The following is a 19,092-nucleotide window of genomic DNA, read 5'->3' on the forward strand; positions in this document are numbered from 1 at the left end:
AGAATTGTTTTGTATAATTGATATTATGGATAAATGAAAACATCCATTCACATAGATGTACCAGAGCTTCACAGAAATATTGAGTTTTTTTCTGTGCAATAGGTAAGTAAACTAATTCTCAAACCCACTGTATTATATAGGAGTTATTAAAAAAAGACAGTTTCTAAGACTGTAACAATAATAATCAATAAATAACAGTATCAATGATTGCCTGAAAAAGACAAGCTTGGAGAAAGAAGAAAATTTTCTTTGCATACACTCATTTACACTAGGTTCACGTCTATCTAAAGTCATGTGTGCACAAATGAAGTACATGCTTCTGAGGTTGTATGTGTACATTTACATCACAAATGCAGGTATGCACTAATGTATGTATGTTTATGTTTACACATGAATGAACAGGGTACTGTACACAAGCATGTATCTGCACCAATACATCAATGAGAGCACAATTGCCCATATGTGTGTGTGTATATAGCCAGGGGGGTTTAGCAGCTTACTGGCCCTCCTCCCAGCTTTAGACAGGAACAGGAATTAGACAGACTGTGGGAATTCTTACTGGGATTCAAATCACCAGCTCTAATCAGAAACGGAAAAAAAGAAGCGGAAAATCCACCAAACTGTACGCTGAGGCTAGTCCTATGGCGGGTGTGTGTGTGAGAGTGAAAGAATAAGAATTACGTAATAATCCAATTCTCTCAACTCCTATCATGACATTATAGAAAGTGGGCTTAGAGCCTTAGTAGTGTGTATTAGTGTAGTAGTGTGCGCAGATAGAGCCTCACATCTCACCGGAGTAAGAGAAGGTCCTTGGAGGATATGGCATTTGTGTGTGTGACATGTTCATGCATGTGTGTGTTTATGCCTCTACATGACATAAAATGGGTCAACCTTGTTATTGTATGAATAATATAAAAGCCTACTTAAATGCACAATCCAAGGTTGTATAGTGATGACAAGCCAAATTAAAGACACAGATGTGATAAGACTGTTTCTTATTGTGGAAAGTCTGTGAAGTGTATGCTCTGAATCTGTCTGTGAAGGTTCTCAGTCATCCAGGTCATCGTAGTCAAAGGAGTTTGCAAAGAAAAGCGTCTGGACTTCTTTAAGTTGCTTGAAGACGTTTCACCTCTCATCTGAGAAGCTTCTTCAGTTCTAAGGTCAAATGGCCGAGAGTCCCAGATTTAAACCCAGGATGGTTTGAGAGGACAGATGGTTTGAAAGAGGAGTGAAAGAGGCCATCTATGTCCACTGTGAGCGACCATCTTTGAACAGAGGTGGTGGTTTACGACACCAACTGTCTGCCATCTATAATCCAGTTTTGAGTTCCCTCCCCAGACGCCTTAACGCCCACTCAAATCCTGGGGCATCTGACCTCAGGAATTCACATGACAAGGTGGGGCCAGGTTTCACAATGAGCTCACCCGAAACCCTGGCTGATTAGGTCCCACACCCGCTTTCACACCTTGGCTCATGTGATTAGAGGATCACCAGGGGGTCCTTTGTCCCTCTTTGGGGGGGATACTCCCACTGGGTTTAAATCTGGGACTCTCGGCCATTTGACCTTAGAACTGAAGAAGCTTCTCGGATGAGAGGTGAAACGTCTTCAAGCAACTTAAAGAAGTCCAGACGCTTTTCTTTGCAAACTCCTTTGACTATGCTCTGAATCAATACAAATGGCCATTTAAGGATAGACTACATATATTTGGCACAACCTCAATAGCACTATAGCTTAATTTGAATGGTAATTCTCCAGACTGCTGGCTGGCCACTGAGTTCAGGCAGATGTAGTGAACTGATGACTCTAAAGCACTCACAGGCAGTGGTGGAGTTCCCACTGAAGAACAAGCCTGAGGGTCATTTTGACCTGTCCTGAGGCTGAGCAATGATATTAAAATCAGGAACAAGTAGATAAAACTCCAAATGCAAGCATCAAGCAAACTGCCACCATCAACTATTGAGTGCATTATCTTTCTGCAATTTCTATGGTGCACACCTATACTCCACAAAGATGCACATAGATGCACACATGCAACCTGCACCCTTCTCTCATCAAAGGAAGCAACATTTACCTGCTTCTATATGCATAATATTAGACAGATCACCAATCATAATCATTTATCAAACGATTGGTGGAGAGAGCGATAATAAAAAGAATAAATAAAGTATATGAAGAAATAGGTGCCAGGGCTGTCAAAAACAGGTATATCAGTATTATTGGAGCTTTCAGTTTAAGCTCAAGGGGTTTTTTGTGCTTGTTTTTTTAACGCCAGCTTTTGCAGTTTGTAGCTCTTATCTGTGTACTACAAATAACCCATCAAATTAAATTTATTATGGGCATGATATTCAGTCAAACAGAATCTAATATTCTGACACATGGGGTTATCATACAAGATTAGCAGACTGTTGGTTTGGTGAACAGAGTGTCCTGGGATGGAGTGAAATTCGAGGCCTAAATTATTGTTTCAGTCTGTCTCTGTTCACAGTTAATTCATCTTCTTCCAAATGGTAACCACACTCATGAAGACGTATGCAGGAAGCATGAAGAGTTAGGCATATTATATAAAATAAACACAAAAAAACCTTTCATTTCTTTGAACAGATAGATTTCAATTCTCATATGAAGCCCTGACACAAAGCTGCTAAGGGCATTAACATTTAATCAGCTGGCAGAATCACTTCAGGCCATGTAAGCGCCTGTTTTCCTATGAAGAAAGTGAAGACATGAAACATTTGCAGCTAAAGTCAAAAGTTCACTCGGTGAACCTCGACACCTTGCCAGTTACATTTTTAAGCAGTATTTGTGACCCGCCTTATGGACCTGATTGTGAAGCAGCTCTCTAAAGTGTGAACTTAACAGATTCTTTGCCCTCGAGCTCACAAGACTGACAGTGAGGGGAAGTCGAGACATTTCAAATAAGTCTTTATCCTTGCCTAGAGAGGCGTTCTGTAACCAAAATCATTCCTCTCTACCACACCCAATCCCCACAAGCTTTTTTTCCTCCCCAATCAGGGTGTGACTCAGCAGCAAGCTTTGCCTACGGCACAGAATGTACACTCACTCACACACACGCGCGCTTTCCTTTTCACTGATTCCAATGATGGCTGTGGGCTCTCTGTGTGATGATGACAAGTTGACAGAAGGATTTACATTTTTGCCTAATTCATAAAAGACTGCAAACCACAGACAAACCTCAAGTTCTTCAATCGCTACAGCTTAGTGGTGCCTGAGCAAAATGACTTTCTATGAAAAACTGAAAACAACTATGGTATAACAAAGTAAACCAAATAAAAATGTTCCTTTAAATGCAACTCTTGTCCACCAAATTCAACTGCAGTACTTAATCCGAGTCACTTCAAAAACACAATCACAATGACTATAGAAAAAAAGAACAGTGATGTAGCTGTGACATAACATGAACTTTGATTTTAATTTAAACTAAATGCTGTTAACTTCAAAACTGGTCCAGGCTAGAAAGTTTTTTTGCATGTCACAACCTGAGGAAAAATTCCTGCAAATCAGTGTGAAAGAGAGGTGATTGGCTGTTAAGTACATCAGAGAGCCAGCAGGGCAGAAGCTTTCAATATTGACCCAGTTTGCATTTGGCTGATCCCTGTGTCGTCTGTCTTTACTGTAACATGAAGGGGATTTCTGACACACAAATGAACTCATTGCATTAAAAATAAAATAAAACAAAAGATAAAAAACTGCTCATAGACAGATCGTCATAATATGCAAAAACAATACATCAAACAGCCTCAGAGAGTCAAATACATAACCTACCTGTAGAAATGTGTTGAGGGGTGTGTAGGACTAGCCTGTCTTCCCTCTCTCTTCTCGGTTTAAATCCAGTGTTGCATTTTTTCAGATGCCCTCATGACTGGAAGAATACTGCTCCTGAGGTTTAAAAAAAAAAAAAAAAAAAAAAAGCAAAAATAAACAAATAAAATTTTGGGGGGATATTTTAGACACTATGATTATTAATTTGATCTCATATCATTAGCTGAATTCTGAAAGTGACAACTTTGTCAACCATTTATTTGCTATTTCAGTGTCTCTTGCATCTAGTTGCAGTCTGCAGTGGAATGCACTGCAAAAAAAAAGAAGGTTTTTTTCCCCATTTCACAACATTTTACAGTCTCAACAAGCATCTGTACTACATTTTATATCATCTTCCTTGCCTACAGAACCAAAGGGTTGTTCATTGGCTCATAAAACACGAAAGGAGGAAGTTATATTTACCAGTAAGAACCATAAGGAATTCTTTAGAGCCATAGGTGTAGTGCTCACAGAGTGTAGGGTAACAAAGGTCACTAAATCATCACTGAGCATAAATAATCAAAAGTGTCATGTCAAAATTTAAGTTCCATTGATTGATTCATCAGGCCAACAGCATATATATGAGATACACCAAATTATAACCATAACCGTGTCATAGGTGCACTCTGGAACTGAAACAAATAGCATGACACATCTGATAACAGCAGATGGTGAAATGACTCAACAGCCAATGAAAATCTTTTTAGTGATAGATACTTATTATGTTCTCAGTTTCGGGAAAGATGGCAATGTAATTTCCATAACAAAAACAGAAAATTTAGCGGAAATGTAATCTGTGTACATTTTCTCTAAAAGGCGGGTGTAAGATGTTTTCTGCCTGAAAATGCTCATTGGTAGAACTTTATTCAGTGCAGCAGTAAAATACAGACACCATCTTCATGTATCCACAGTCTACTTTTATGCAGAATGACAGTACGATACAAAAACCATGTTCATGTTGACTGATTTTCTACACCCACTTGGCCATTTTCACAGGGAGCTCGAGGTCTATGCCAGACTAAACTCATCTGACAACATCTCAGGCTAGATGTCCGAGCATCTTATATGAAGCAGTGCTTCCTATTTTGCAAGCAAATGAGTCTTCTTTCAAATACATGAGTTCAAGGACACTACATACAGTGCTTATGGACACAAGCTTTTGCAAGCACACCCACAAGCAAGCATAATATTTTGTTTTCATCCACGTACACACACGGTATTACACATATAGTGGATTCACACATACACATCAAATCTGAGAGAGTTGTTCTGACAGCAGAGTGCTGTCAGCTACTGGCCTTTATTTCGTTCTGACAAGCAGGTGGAACAGCATCCACTACCAGTGAATACAACCTCACCCACAACTACATAGTCATTTTGAGACGAGCACACAATAAAAATCAATTATTGTCTCGGACACTCAAGATTTACAGTAGATCTGTTATTTAGGATACAAATGACACTGTGACCTTTTTGTTTGAGCAACTGAATTCCTGTATCTAATCAAACTGGAATGAGTCCTTTCCTCATCTCCTCCGCCTCCCACATTACAGCCATTTTTACCCTTCTCTCTCTCTCTCTGTCTTATTGGTTAACCCCCACTACTTCCTCCTCTCTCTTTTTGATGGTGCCGAGTGGCAGATTGGACGCTCAAAGGAACCACATTCAATAATAAAACAGGGAGAGGGGATTCAGAGATGAGAGAAGAGAGATAAAAATGTATTGTGCCCCTTCTGAGTGTCCCTGAATGATTTATAACACAACTGACGCTTGCATGAGCCTCTGGGAAAGTTGTGGCTGCACTTCTCCTCCTCCTCGCTTACTCCACCCTGCCTGGCATTTATGACCAAGCAACAATGAAAAGAAAAAGATGTACAGTCTATGGAGTGGGAATAAGTATAACAGTACAGGTTTATTTGCATCTTTTATTTGAGTCTTCGAGTTCTTGACGAGGTCAATTTTATTTGATGGACTGATAAGAACATAAAGGCAGCATTGTGAGTGTTTTAAAGATATTTCGATTGTCTTCACTTTGAAATAAAGTAATGCATTTTACACCGATGTACTGTACTGTGTGAGCTATATAAGGGCTTTTAAAATACACTAATTTGAAATGAGTCAAAATCTTGTTCAGTTAATTATGTGACATGGCTGTACAAATTGTCATAATTTCATTGAAACAATCTTTTATCAAATTGGATAACTGATTAATTATCTGTTAACTGAGCAATTAGTTAATGGATTAAGGGTTAGAGGTATAAACACAGAAAATGCATGCAGACTGTAAAGATACTTCATTTGAATAAAAAACATGAATATTTTATGTACAGTACAAAAATGAAGAATAAATCAGCAGAATGAGTTACAATAGATAAACTATGTTGTCACAAGGGAACATAATCAAGTCTTAATTACTGTGTCTTTCCTTATATTTTGCTTCATAAGGCAATTTTGTAAATACCGGTCCTTCACACATTTTATGTGAATGAAACAAGAGAAAAGAGGTCATATTAAATTAAAAAAATGAAAGTTAAACTGGAATGTCTTCTGGCCTGGTGGCTTAGAGGCATACCGCTGCAATGCCAACCAAATGTTTCAGAGTATTCAGTGGGTGTGCATGCATGTGAGTCGTGGTGTTGGAGGAAAAGAGAAGGTTATAAAGGTTAGGGGGCCAGCTGCAGCATGACATGATGAAATGTGCTTTAACAAAGAAAAAAACCCACAGAAAAATTGCTGAAACTAAGGCACAGAGCATGTGGTCATGCCTTAAACAGTACAGTTAACAAAAAAAAAAAAAAAAAAGGGTTAGGGATATTGTGGGTTTGTAGAAGGTAAGTTAAAGATTGTGACAGCCCATGTGAAAAGTTTCTGATTTTAAGGCTCTTAACTAGTCCATGCTCACCATGTACAAACATAATTGAGTGAAATACTAATCAAATTACTTCTTATTCCAAGGTCAGAAGAATTAAGGTAATGTATCCTCCAAGAAACATGCATAACACCATCTCTGGCATTCTATGTTAACATTCTTTCATAAACTTCATTAGTGTGTTGCCTAGAAATCAAAATCCTGAAATCCATCTCTTACTTTCTGTTCCTCCTGTTATGACACAGTGTGATATGAATCAGAAATCCTGAGTCACATGTTGTAAATTTCCAAGACACAACTTGGCCAACAAAACTGCTTCAACCGCCTAATATTGCATTTCTTGTTTTTGGTAAAAAAAATAAATAAATAAATAAATAAATTCAGAAACGGCTTTCAAGGGGATTGGCCAAACAATTCATCAGGTGAGATGTCAGGGTGTTAAACACGGACTTTGTCCAACTTGAATCCGTTTTGGTTTCAGCTTTTACATGTAAAAACAAAATGTCACAAAACTGATTGTAGACGTTATAAACAATGACATCACTTCCTTCATGGAAACCTGGGGAATTTTGTGCAATCTAAGAACTGAAAGCACGAGAAATGGTCTCAGTAGCCAACTTTTGAATTATGTGCATAATTGGAGCACTAAAAACCAGTTAGGCTAGTTTTAATAGTTCATCCTTCTTTTTTGAGTGTTGATTTTCCTAAATTTAAATGAATGATACTAAGACTCAAAGGTTACAAATGTAATCAATGACTCCCAGTGTGGCTGAGGATGACTGAGGTGGGTTTTTGATGAGTCATTTTGGAGTTGTGCTTAAAATCATGTCCCGTAGTGACACACCGCTTTAAATAAAGCCGAGGCAACCAAAATACGAGGCTATTTCAACAACACGAAAAATTCTTCGCGGATGAAAATAAACTAATCCAGCGAGATAGAAAGAAACTAAACATTATGTTCTGATTATTCTGCCAGGGCGGCATGGTGTGGATTTTTATAGCAGTGACTCATTTTCACACAGTGAAGAATACACACATACACATACATAGTTTATGCTGTAAAGCAGGATTTGGAGACTTCAGGGCAGCTCTCATCTCAAGAGCTTAGTGGCACTACTGAGACATGCATGCATACAAACGCACACGCGCACACAAGACTGTTACCTTCTCAGATTAGTTTTAAGCCTAATGCCAACATAAATGTAGGCGTTGGTGGATTGAGGGACAAATACTAGACAAATAAGTGGCCCATCCACCGACCTAAACCCTGGGCCAATTCTTACTCATTAGTTTATTTGAAGTGATTCCCTCTTGTTGCCTTAAAGCAACAACAGCTCAGAACCTCACAGTGGGTACTTTATTTGTGCTGTAGATGACTTATGATGAACTCTGCACAGATTACTTTGATGGACCTCTATATTTCTATCTCGCTTAAGCACCGTGGGGATGAAGTACAGATTAGAGATGAGCTAGTGTGCCTACGATCGTGACTTAAACTAATGCAGAGACAACAAATGTAATCGGTAGCTTTATCAGCAGAATGGGGGTTTTTTTGTTTTTGGGGGGTTTCCATTGTGTCAATGGAAAAATGGGGAAAAAATGTCCCCACTCTATAAAAAAAAAGCATGCAAAGACCCAAAGTCTGTCCTTCTCAAGAAAAAAAAAAAATCAAAAAAAAAAAAAAAAAATCAGCATGAACTATGTCTGGATTGCCACAACTTTCACAGGAAGCATTTTAAAAATCATGCATAGAGCTAGAAAATGCTCCGTGGCATTTCTAAAGTTTTGAGTGTTTGTCAGCTCTCGGTAAGAGTGTCTGTTTACTACTGTGTGAGGGGGAGAAAAAAAAAAGGAGAGAAGTGTTGTTACACTTCCTACCACTGATTATCCTGAAATTTCACATAATGTAAAATAAGGATGCAAGGATAGGGGAAAACATCTGCAGAAGTCTTGATTTGACTTGCCAAAAACAAACAAACAAAAAACTCTCACAAAAAAACCAAGAAAAAAACCCCAAAGGATTCATGTTCCCTGTAAAACAAACACCAAGTAAGAATGGTGTTAATGGAAGCACAAGATGAAAACATTTTTAATGTATACTCCAAATAATATCAGCTGGATGTTCCACAACACTTGTGGATGATATTCTGCAGTCAGATGATTTTAACTATTTAAAGGGGGGGGAAGGCACTGCTCAACAACAAAACTGTATTCCAGCTGTGAAACATAGAGGAGCCAATATCCTGGCTTGCTACCTCAGGGCCTGGATGCTTTGCAATAAGACAGAAAAACTTTGAATAAATCTCTGATTGTAAAATAATGCCACCCAAATGTTCCGGGTCACTACTGTCATTAGCACATGTTGATAATCTTAAATTCTTTCAGCCTTTAAAAATATTCACTGTTAAAATGCATTTTCAAAACAGCCGTGAAAGTCCCTGAAAGACAACGCTTCAAAGCGTCAGACTCTGTGCTGTACTCCTAGTGAAGTGAAAATGAAGGCTGATACCCGTATCTTCCAAAAGGTAAAAGCGTAACTATGTGTAAATTGTCTGTGATGTGGGTCCAGTGTTTTGAGTGAGTGCATAAGAGATAACGTTACCAGCACATTGCTGCAGCTACTGTGAAGTACATGCCGACAGGGGTGATTAAGTTACTGTAATCAACCATAAAGTGCCAAGACATGCCAATTCACTGTAACCAAAATAAGGTCCTGGTTCATGCAATATTACCATAGTGTCACTCAGTGCCTCTGTTTAAGCAGAATTGGTCAGAACAGAACCTAAGACTTGAGTTATTTATTAGCAACGAATGCTATGAAATTTATTCCATTGCTTCATTTATGTTTATGCTCTTACACAATACCGAAGTTGAAATCTGGCCTCTGAAAGAGGCTTATTGTACTTTATATAAGCCTGCAATTATGGCAACTTCAATAATTTTAAAAATTCTGATCCAGGGGCACCTCTAGCAACACTGGCCCTAATGTTACTCACAATGTCTATTACAGTAAAACGGCTCTCAATAGTCCCAAGTTACACAATTCACACTTGTGACAAAGCAGAGGAGGACGGCCCTTTTGTGTCTTACAGCTTTTAGGTCAATGGCAATTTTAATCTCCACATTGATGTAGAAAAGCCATTTTCAATTATGTAGACCTACAGAGTGTTATGTAATGAGAATGGAACAAGCACAACCAAGACACATAAAAGCCTTCACACATGAGAATGATTTGGAGGCCTATTATATCTTTGGCTTCAGGCCTCTTAGACTTGAGAGGCCTAAAAACTTAATCTAATCTAAGACGTGGAGAGAGTAGTGATGAAAATGTGTGGAAAATTTCAATAAACAAACAATTAATTCATTTATAAAGTAACTGAATGAAAAACAGAAAAGATTTTCAGATAGAAATATTTTGCATTTAATGCCATGTAAATTTAAATCTTAAATTTAAAAAAAGTTTAACTTCTGTTTGACTTCTGTTGGAAGAAAAAAAGTAAATGCAAGACAAAAAGATTTCTGTGCAGATAGAAATGTTGGTTTGCTAAAAATAAAGTCATTACTTCTGATTGTTTGCACTGGAAAAACTGCTTCTATCCATCTCAGCACAGTGAAAGATAATGCCAGCAAAATCAAATCACACAGATAATCTAACATAAGTCTCAGCATATACAAGGATCATCTTTGAAATGTTCTTTCCAAGACCTAAAAGTTCAGAGGAGATTATTCTGAGTTGCCTTGAAACATTTTTCCATCCAAGAAGCTACAAAAGCATTTTATCCTAATTTGGAGTCTTGTAAAGCAAACGCACAGTACCTAAGCCTCTCTATACGAGTGGTTTTCATTTGTACTGGGGTAATGAAGTAGCTAACCTGTGCGGTATCTAAAACATCCCTCAATTAATGGATCGCCAGCATACCTTGTGCGTTGGACACATGTGCACTTGTCTGAAAATGGTAATGAAAGCTAGGCATACTCACACATATGCAGGCACACAAACATACGCACAGCACTGGTCACACTCATTCTGCTGCACAAAGACCATCCTTCATTCACTGTGAAAGCTTTTTCAGAGAAATCCCATGAATACAGAGGGGTCGGTCTGTGTGTCTGTCCCTCTAGAGCAAAGCCTGGAGTTTTCTCATTAAAGCCATTCATCCTCTCTGGCAACTATCTGTGCTAGTGCCTTTTCAGCTGAACATTTTCTTCCAACCCTGTCAATAGTGTGTGTGGTCTACTGTCTTGTTTTTTTCCCCAAACTCACAGTCTCTCTCACACACTGTCTTTTTCCAAACCCCTCCTCCCTAAATAAATACAAACACACACACAGAGAATGAAACAAGCAAACACACTAAGGGCAGTGTCACAGAGCCCCATCACCAGGCTGCTAAATTATTCAACAGTCCCTCACAGCCAATTTTGCACATAAGAGAAAGTAAAAGGTGAAGAGCAGGAAGTTTGTCTGTGGGCACGTCTGGCCGGGAGCTGTAGGATCAACAGGTTACAACCACACACACAACAAAGAAAGGAGTAGAGATGACGAGCAGGAGAAGAAAGCATTTAACTACAAAAGCTCCAAATTATTCAAAACAGGGAATGAGATGCTGTTCCACTTGTGAGGAGAGTAGGCCATGTCTCCCTTTACTTTGAGCCTTCTGCAGTCCACTATACACTTACTACAACAACTGTCAACAACGCATATCAGCTTTAAGTAGTAGAGTCTCTGAAGCAAATTCTTTAAATGTTTTGTGGTCGTTTTTGTTACAGTGCATACATTTGATCTGGTTAGTTTTGATTTGTCACCACAAACATTCAAGCACAACGAAGAATTTCACATGATGTGCAGTTCCCTGTAACCTATAGCAGTGGTCAGAAGTTAACATAGGTAGTCATGGTCATTTTGTTTTGTAATTATTTTATTGAACTGCTCCTTTTTCCATGATGGAATGATTGTTCAGCATACATCTTTAATACCTTTAAATACAAGAATTTAATAAACAACTTTAAATATATACAGCCTCAAATACATACCTCGCACTAATATTTGGTTAAATATCCCTTGGTACATTGCAAAAAGAACAAGAAACAAAAATCACTAAATGGCCAACTCTACATGTGCACATCCCTAGAAAGTGGGAATCCTACGTGCCGGTTTGGTGGATTAATGAAAAAAGAACAGCAATTTAATGAATTTAATTGCCCATTTACAATTTTGCTTCTCTCTCAGAAATATATGGAAGGTGGTGAGACCACTGTTTTCATTAGAATAGGTTTTGTTCTGAACAGTTTTCTGGTTTTAAACTTATTCAATCCTAACTGAACAATTCTAAAGTTTGCACCAAAAAAGTAAAAGAACCATCACAGCTGCTTTGAAAAATCCAAGGAAGAGTCAGAAGTTATTCTTTATTTCTAATTCTCAACAGAATAAAACATATTTCTAAATGTAAATTGCAGCACAGAATAATTAGTTGCTTTTTTATCTGACAGCTGCAGTCACCACTGTTATCCTGGTAGTTTTAAACGATAACTATGTCATACTGTGAAATATCTACATAGATAATCTGGAGTTCAATAGTTAATTTTAAGTATCAGAAAATATATGTGAGAGCTCAGGTAGTATATGCACATTTCTACAAGTGGATAACATGACATTCAGAGGAATGAAAAATTAGGACCAAAATTTGCGACTGCTATGAGGGTAGCCTGACCGCTCCTATAATGTAATGGCCTTGTAAATATTTTACACCTAGACAGACATTCATTTCATAGTTGTGGTGCTTTTTGGCCAGTGTAGGCACACAGCAAATCAGTGTACTTGACTGCTTTATGGCACTTTTGTGTTTGTCAGACATTCAGTTTGTCTGAGGATCCCAAATCAAATATTTCCATGTAAATATTTTATCTACAAAGTCTAAATCAGAACATCTGACAACTACTCACCTCACACTGGCTTTAAAAAACTGAACAGGCAGGAAGCTATAGCACTTTTTGTTTTTGCAAGAACAAATTGCATCTTCCTTTGCAACAGTTTAAGTAAAGGTTTCTATTTACTCTACAGTTCAAATAAACAAAACTGATATGAAAAAAGCAAAGGGATTAAAGAGGTTAAAGATAGGCTATTTAAAGAACTGAGAACAAAAAAGAAGGACAGGGAAGCATGCAGTCAACAAGGCCAACAAAGCACAAGACAATAGTTATTGAACTTTGACATCAAACACAGACACACCTTTGTTCCACTTTAAGGTGGATGAAAACATAACAGGATTTTTATGACTATTCTACATATACAGACAGTGCCAAAGAATGAAGACTGTGTTTTGATATTTATGTTTTGTGAAGTAAAAATCTTCAGCACTTTCAACTTTGTGTACTTTAATATTGATTTTGGTGTTTAATAAAGCAGAGGCTCTAAAATTTTAACTAAAGAGAATAAATCTGTTTCTTTAACTGTTAAGATTCAGTATTAACACAGACATATGTCAAAATATAACCATTTAGGAACTGGTATTACCATAACCAGTATAAAAATATTTTGAATCTTACCTAATATCAGAAACAGTTAAGCTCCAGTGTGCCATTTTATGACCCTTACAGCTGCGTCATGGCAGCTTTCTGTTGTATAGTTTATCTTCTATGACGTGCCTGGAATTAAAACATGTCTAAATGTGGGAGTTCCATGTTTATGTAATTCCTTTTCTCCTGGGCAATCATTTTGGTCAAACTCTATTTTTTGAAAACCCTCGTAGGCCCTGCACAGGACCAGTTCATTATTTTAAAAGCACGACTCCACCAGCGCCACCTCCTCTAAGCTGACTCACTGAACAAACACCAACATGCACATGTTGGATTTATGCAAATTATATCCAAAAACCATTCAATTAATCTGAAGCGGTTTGCAGGGTTTGCGCGCACCTTAGCAACAATGACTTACTCATGGTCCCCAGGAGAACGTGATGTTAATAAATAAATATAAATACAACCATAAAATAACACTTGAATTAGCCCCAGGGCTCACACTAACCTAGATATTCTCTTTTTAGCTTGGACAAAATTTGTACGCTGGCTTTGGGCTGTGTGTCAGTATGAGTATGTACAGTATGAGTCAGTAAAAGTACACTTTTCTGTGAGTGTATATAGACAGAGGTAATAATGTGCTAATAATGGGTCTTTTGATTAAAATGAGAGAAAGATTCATGGCAGATATTAAGAGAGGATAAAAGAGGTCTCTGTCTCTAGAGCTCATAATAATGTTTAGTCTTAGTGAAGTAACTGGTGAAATGAAAGTAATTGCATCCTTCTTCAGAAATGAAGAAGCCTCTTGGATGAGAGGTGAAACATTTTTGCAAACCTAAAGTCCATTTGGCTTCTTTTGTAAAGCTCTTAAGACTAATTGCATCTTTATTTGATGGACTGTATTCATCTATGTTTTTACACAGCATTTTGGCTTGAGATCCCTTCAAACAAAACACTGATCATTTTAAAAATGTCTCCAAAGTATGATTAATTCAAGAACTCTGTGACTTGATAACTGTACCTTTGTGGTCTGAAGTCACAAAGAAAATAGAAATTAGAAAAATGTACCTCTCAAAAGTATTTGTTTTCCTTTTTTAATTGGCACTTTCCAGACACTTAACAACACAGATCAAATTCCTTTAAAACACCATTGCCTTTTAGGGAAGTTTCAAAAACATCACAAGAGTGAAAGCACAAATGGTATTAAAATGACTGCATCACTTTAAAACTGAAATAAACAACTTGTCACTGATGGGATTAGTTACACCTGTGCTTTTCTTGCTGTGAAGAGTTAGGATGTCCAGGAACAGATAATAAACACACAACAGCTGTAGTCCAAAACAGTTTCTCCACAAAATTACCATTAGTAGATTGTTGATGAAGCCCTTTATCATTTGGAAATCCTTTCATTTTATCTTTTACTTAGACACTTTTATCTCTTTTAATATGTTTTGTCAGTTGTCTTATATAATTAACTTTACAATTATGTGAACTGAAAAGAGTATTTGGTTTGCCTCAGAAGCATTTATATTTCTGTATGAAACTCCTGAGGGTGGAGAGCTGCATCGATGAACTGACAAAGTCCTCCAGCAGCTCTTGTAATTATAATGGGAGCAAAGGATAAAGTAAGGTGACATCATTACAAAGTGACAAAGTGTGGAGTGGGAGTGGTGCTTAAGGTGAACCAATGGCTCGGGGAAAACATTTGACTTTAACATGAGTCTTTTTTCAATCCTGGCCATAATTGTTCAAGTTCAAAGCATGTTCAAGTTCCATAACAGCAACCACATGTCACCATGACCATAAAGGTCAAGGCACAGGCAGATGATCGCATCCTGCTGGGCGCATCAGATCAGAAAACAGTTCACCATGTAGCCCAAAAGGGCATGGACTAACAATGGCTTGGTAAGAAGAAAGGGATGGGAATTCATACAAAAGAAAAAGAAAAAAAACCCAAAAAACAAATAACACTTATGTCAGCCTACTTGCTGTTGCAAGAGATGTGGATTCCTGCTTAATAAGATTTATGATTTAAGTTCTTTTTCTTCACTGAGCCATATTTGATTCGTGTTGTTAGATAGTTTACAAACAGCAGCAGTCAAAACTCTGCCAAAGGTCTTAAATCCAGAATGCTATCCTTTCATTGTTTTGTTTTCTTTAATGTTTAATGATAAAGATATCAGCATTCTGCAAAACATTTTGCTTCATCTTCAAAGCTGTTATGACCTGCTCAGGTGGTAGTCCAGCTAGCTAATGGGCCTGCACTATAGAGATTAATGACAGGGTTGGGTGACTGAGGCCAGTCAATCAGAGCAACAAGGTGTAACCTGCAATCATCATCCCACAGACAAGCCTAATTTAATCCATAAAACTCAGTTGTGTGTCACCAAGTTTAGAGTATTTGTGAGACTCTGTCTACATACTGTCAGGTGATGAGACCTACTTTCAACAAACAAGCACAATCATAGCTCCCTAACCCCGGCAAATTACTTTTTAAAATTATTATGGTATTAGTGTCTTTGCATCTTTTACAGTTTTAGAAAAAACCCCATCTACGGCTATATTAATAGCTATAATTACATGGTTGGAATATTCTAAATCTGAATATTGCAAACATTAAATTTTCTACAGTAAAACAGAAGCTACAATATTTTTAGCAGCTTCTAAATAAGCCATCAAAACTTTTACAACATTTGTTTTGAAATTTAAACACTGAATTGATTTATAGATTTTCACAGGCAAAATACATGTTTCATGTGGTAAGTGAGGGCAAGCATAATTTAAGAAAAAAAAAATCCTTCCCCATGTATAACCTGTAATTTTTATGGTTTTGATTAACCTAAGACAAGTCCAAGAAAAAGCCCAAAGACAACCATGAAAAAAAAAGGTATGGAATGATTGCATGCTATGCCAAGGATGATGGCATTTGTTTTTGAACTACACTGAATCAAAATTTTAACTGGTTCTTCTTTTGTACATGCTCCATTCCTCTCCCTAGTTTCAAAAGATTTGTTTTTATTGTAATCTTTTAATATATTCTTGCTCATACAAATAGATTGACAAACACATAACTGCATACATATATCTGCCCTGTATCTCACCTTGAAACAAAGAAGGCATGTATTTCAGACAACTTACACTTCACTAGGTCTCTACGGCTTTTGAATGCTTAAACAAAAGTGGCATAACAGAGCAGAGCAGAGTAAATTATTCTCTCAGAGTGTAGTATGAAGAACATTTATTGTAATGATGTCAAAATCCCTTTTTTGATTCACAAAAAAAGGAAAACAATTAGGTGTAAATGTCTTTTGGTCAAAGAGGTCTCAGCATTCAGGTACTGAGCTGTTACTGACACTCTGTGACACACTGGACTGCTTTTGGTTGTAAACTGATATAAACGTGTGTAACATCCACTGCCATTGGCCATATCTATGCAGGCTCAGCTGGGGCTGGATGACTAGATAGGCCATATCGACTAGGCAATAACCATGGGACTGTTTATGACACTATCAATTCTCAACTGTATTGATTTTCATTGTGGGTGAAAAAATATTCTTCAGTTCCACACATAAAAGCACACGAGCTGTGGATAGTTGCTCAGATGGTAGAGTGGATTGTCCACTAATTATTTGATACCCAGCTTCTTTACATGCCAATGGGCAAGATACTGAACTCAAGATTACTCCAAATAGCAAACCAGAACCTTTCTCTGTTGTCAGTGATGTGTTTCAGTGTTTCAATGAGCAGTCAATAAAGCACTTTGTAGCACGACTAAGACTAAATTGAAATACATAATTTGCCTTCTGTTGAACAAAACAGCCCCCATCAAAATCAAGTTTTTCAGATGGGCTGTATTGTTGCATAATTCCAATAAAAAAAAAACTAAGAAAATAACCCACACCCACAGCACAAATGCAAAGGAGATATCCAGTTCACTTAGGCGATAAGGCCTTACAGACACCAATAATATTTAAAGGAATATGATTAGAATTCTTTACTTAAAACATGACATGGCAAGTACTGATAGCTGAGGAATTTTACACACTACTGTACTCATCAATTTTAAGTTCTTCAGAGACTTGAGCACTCTTTGCTCTTTGAGTCTTTTAGCAATAGCCTTCACTAGGCATGTCCTTGAGAACACAGTAACAAGTGGTAGTGGTCAGATGCCCACACCAGACAGTGAATCATCCAACTGCTGTAGCCCCATTCTGCTTTCCCAAAAGGCCATGCAAAATGCATGAGCTTGAACGTATGAGAAAATGCTCACACACAAACACTATGTACATGAACACAGTCACAGAGGAATACACATAGTGACTACATGAAAGTATAGTCACTGAGGAAGGTGCACAAAAACACACAGACAGGGATTTTAACTTGTGGAAGTACACATCAGCTGATCTAGTTTCAAATGTGCACGCATGCACATGTATAGTGGAGGGCTGAGTTGAGTGAAGTGCTACTCTAAAGCCCAACAGGATTTTCCAATCAAGCAGCAGAAAGATTAATAGAGGCCTACTGCATGCTTTATGGTGAAAGCCGTGCAAAAGAGAAGTCATTACACTGAGTAGGACATGTAGCCGCTACTTGCTGAGTTTTGTTCATAATGAAATTTTAATAAGAGCAAAATTTAATAGGCAGGTTGAGCTGCCATTAGCTGGGAATGACTGGAGCTCCAGTGCCATCACTGGAACTCAAACTACTATGGTCTTTGCATATGAGCATTTGCCTCCAACAGGGTGAGTGAATCAGATTTCCCTAAATTTTGTAATCTGGTGCAAGAGACTTAGAACAAAGATTCAGATTCCTTGCCTGGAGAAGTATCTTAATCTTTTCAGTGGCCTTCTTTTCTTAATCTGCCAAGCAAGGTTTGTCGAATTCAGAGCAATACTGCCTGCTCTTCAGACAAAGTCAAAGCAATGAACATGAGTCTACACTAAATCTCACAGCTCAGTGAATGGATTCCATTTAAGACTCCTATGTGGGACAGATGAGACACCCTTTCTGACTTTCTTGAAGACCGTGTTCTTGGAGTGATGATGTCATGCAGTCTTTTGCTGAGGCCTCATGGGATGTTGCGATTCACAGTTATACAGTTATGGGTAGGCCTCCCAAAGCTGTCAGCTTTATAATAGACTGAATAAAGCTATCCTGCAAGCGCTAGCGTACCACTGCCATTTTCTGAAGGAGCCTGTGTCTTTCAGTTAACCGTGAAAAGACAATAATAATAAATTTAAAAACAAATTATAAGGAATAGGGCCATAAGAGGTGTGTGTCAAAAGCTGCATGTTGTTCTTGACAAACACAATAAACTTTGCTTGCTCATGGCACAGTGCCTCAACTGATTTAGTTTTATGTTAATGAGAATCAAAGGGAACATGTATTTTTCTTGATTGATAATCTGTCAAAAGTATATCTCAGTGCATACAACACATCAGGAGAAACACAACCTAAAACCCTTTTTTTCCCCTTTACTCAGCCTTTTAAAAAGAAAAGACAGCTTGCTAAAGTAAAATGAAAGAGAAAGATGGAGGGAGGAAATTAAGCAGAGGAAACCCCAAAAAGGAAACATGCATCTAGGCCACTGAGTCATTTCCCGTGTGTTTTGCTTTTTCCTCTTCTTTTTTCAAATATACACTGACAGTATAAATTATGTACATCATCATTGGAGTTTACACAGAGTGGGAGAGGGCCCATGGGCTTTAAGCTTTAGGATTTCAGCTTTTATCCCCTGTAAAGTCTGCCCGCAATTAGTCTGGGAATTAATTCAGGCTCAGAACTTAGCCTCCCCCCTTTCCTCTTTTAGATCTTTACTGATTCATCCAAGCCTCTTTTACTCACACTCAAAAAAAAAAAAAAAAAACAACAACATGGGGAATAAATGTGA

At 37.7% G+C, this 19,092-nt stretch overlaps 1 protein-coding gene across 4 annotated transcripts in view; it reads right to left on the bottom strand.

Annotated features, from left to right (window-relative positions):
- taok3a (TAO kinase 3a) overlaps positions 1–19,092 on the bottom strand; it is a 63,182-nt gene that overhangs the window by 35,148 nt on the left and 8,942 nt on the right. For 3 of the 4 annotated variants that reach the window (XM_005473620.4, XM_005473621.4, XM_005473622.4), the window contains exon 2: positions 3,785–3,898. The exons of the other annotated variant lie outside the window; for it this stretch is intronic. The gene's annotated coding sequence lies outside the window, so the exon portion shown is untranslated. The remainder of the gene's footprint in view (positions 1–3,784; positions 3,899–19,092) is intronic. 4 annotated transcript variants of the gene reach the window in all.

This window comes from Oreochromis niloticus, linkage group LG12, assembly GCF_001858045.2.
Source record: "Oreochromis niloticus isolate F11D_XX linkage group LG12, O_niloticus_UMD_NMBU, whole genome shotgun sequence".
Classification (NCBI taxonomy): domain Eukaryota; kingdom Metazoa; phylum Chordata; class Actinopteri; order Cichliformes; family Cichlidae; genus Oreochromis; species Oreochromis niloticus.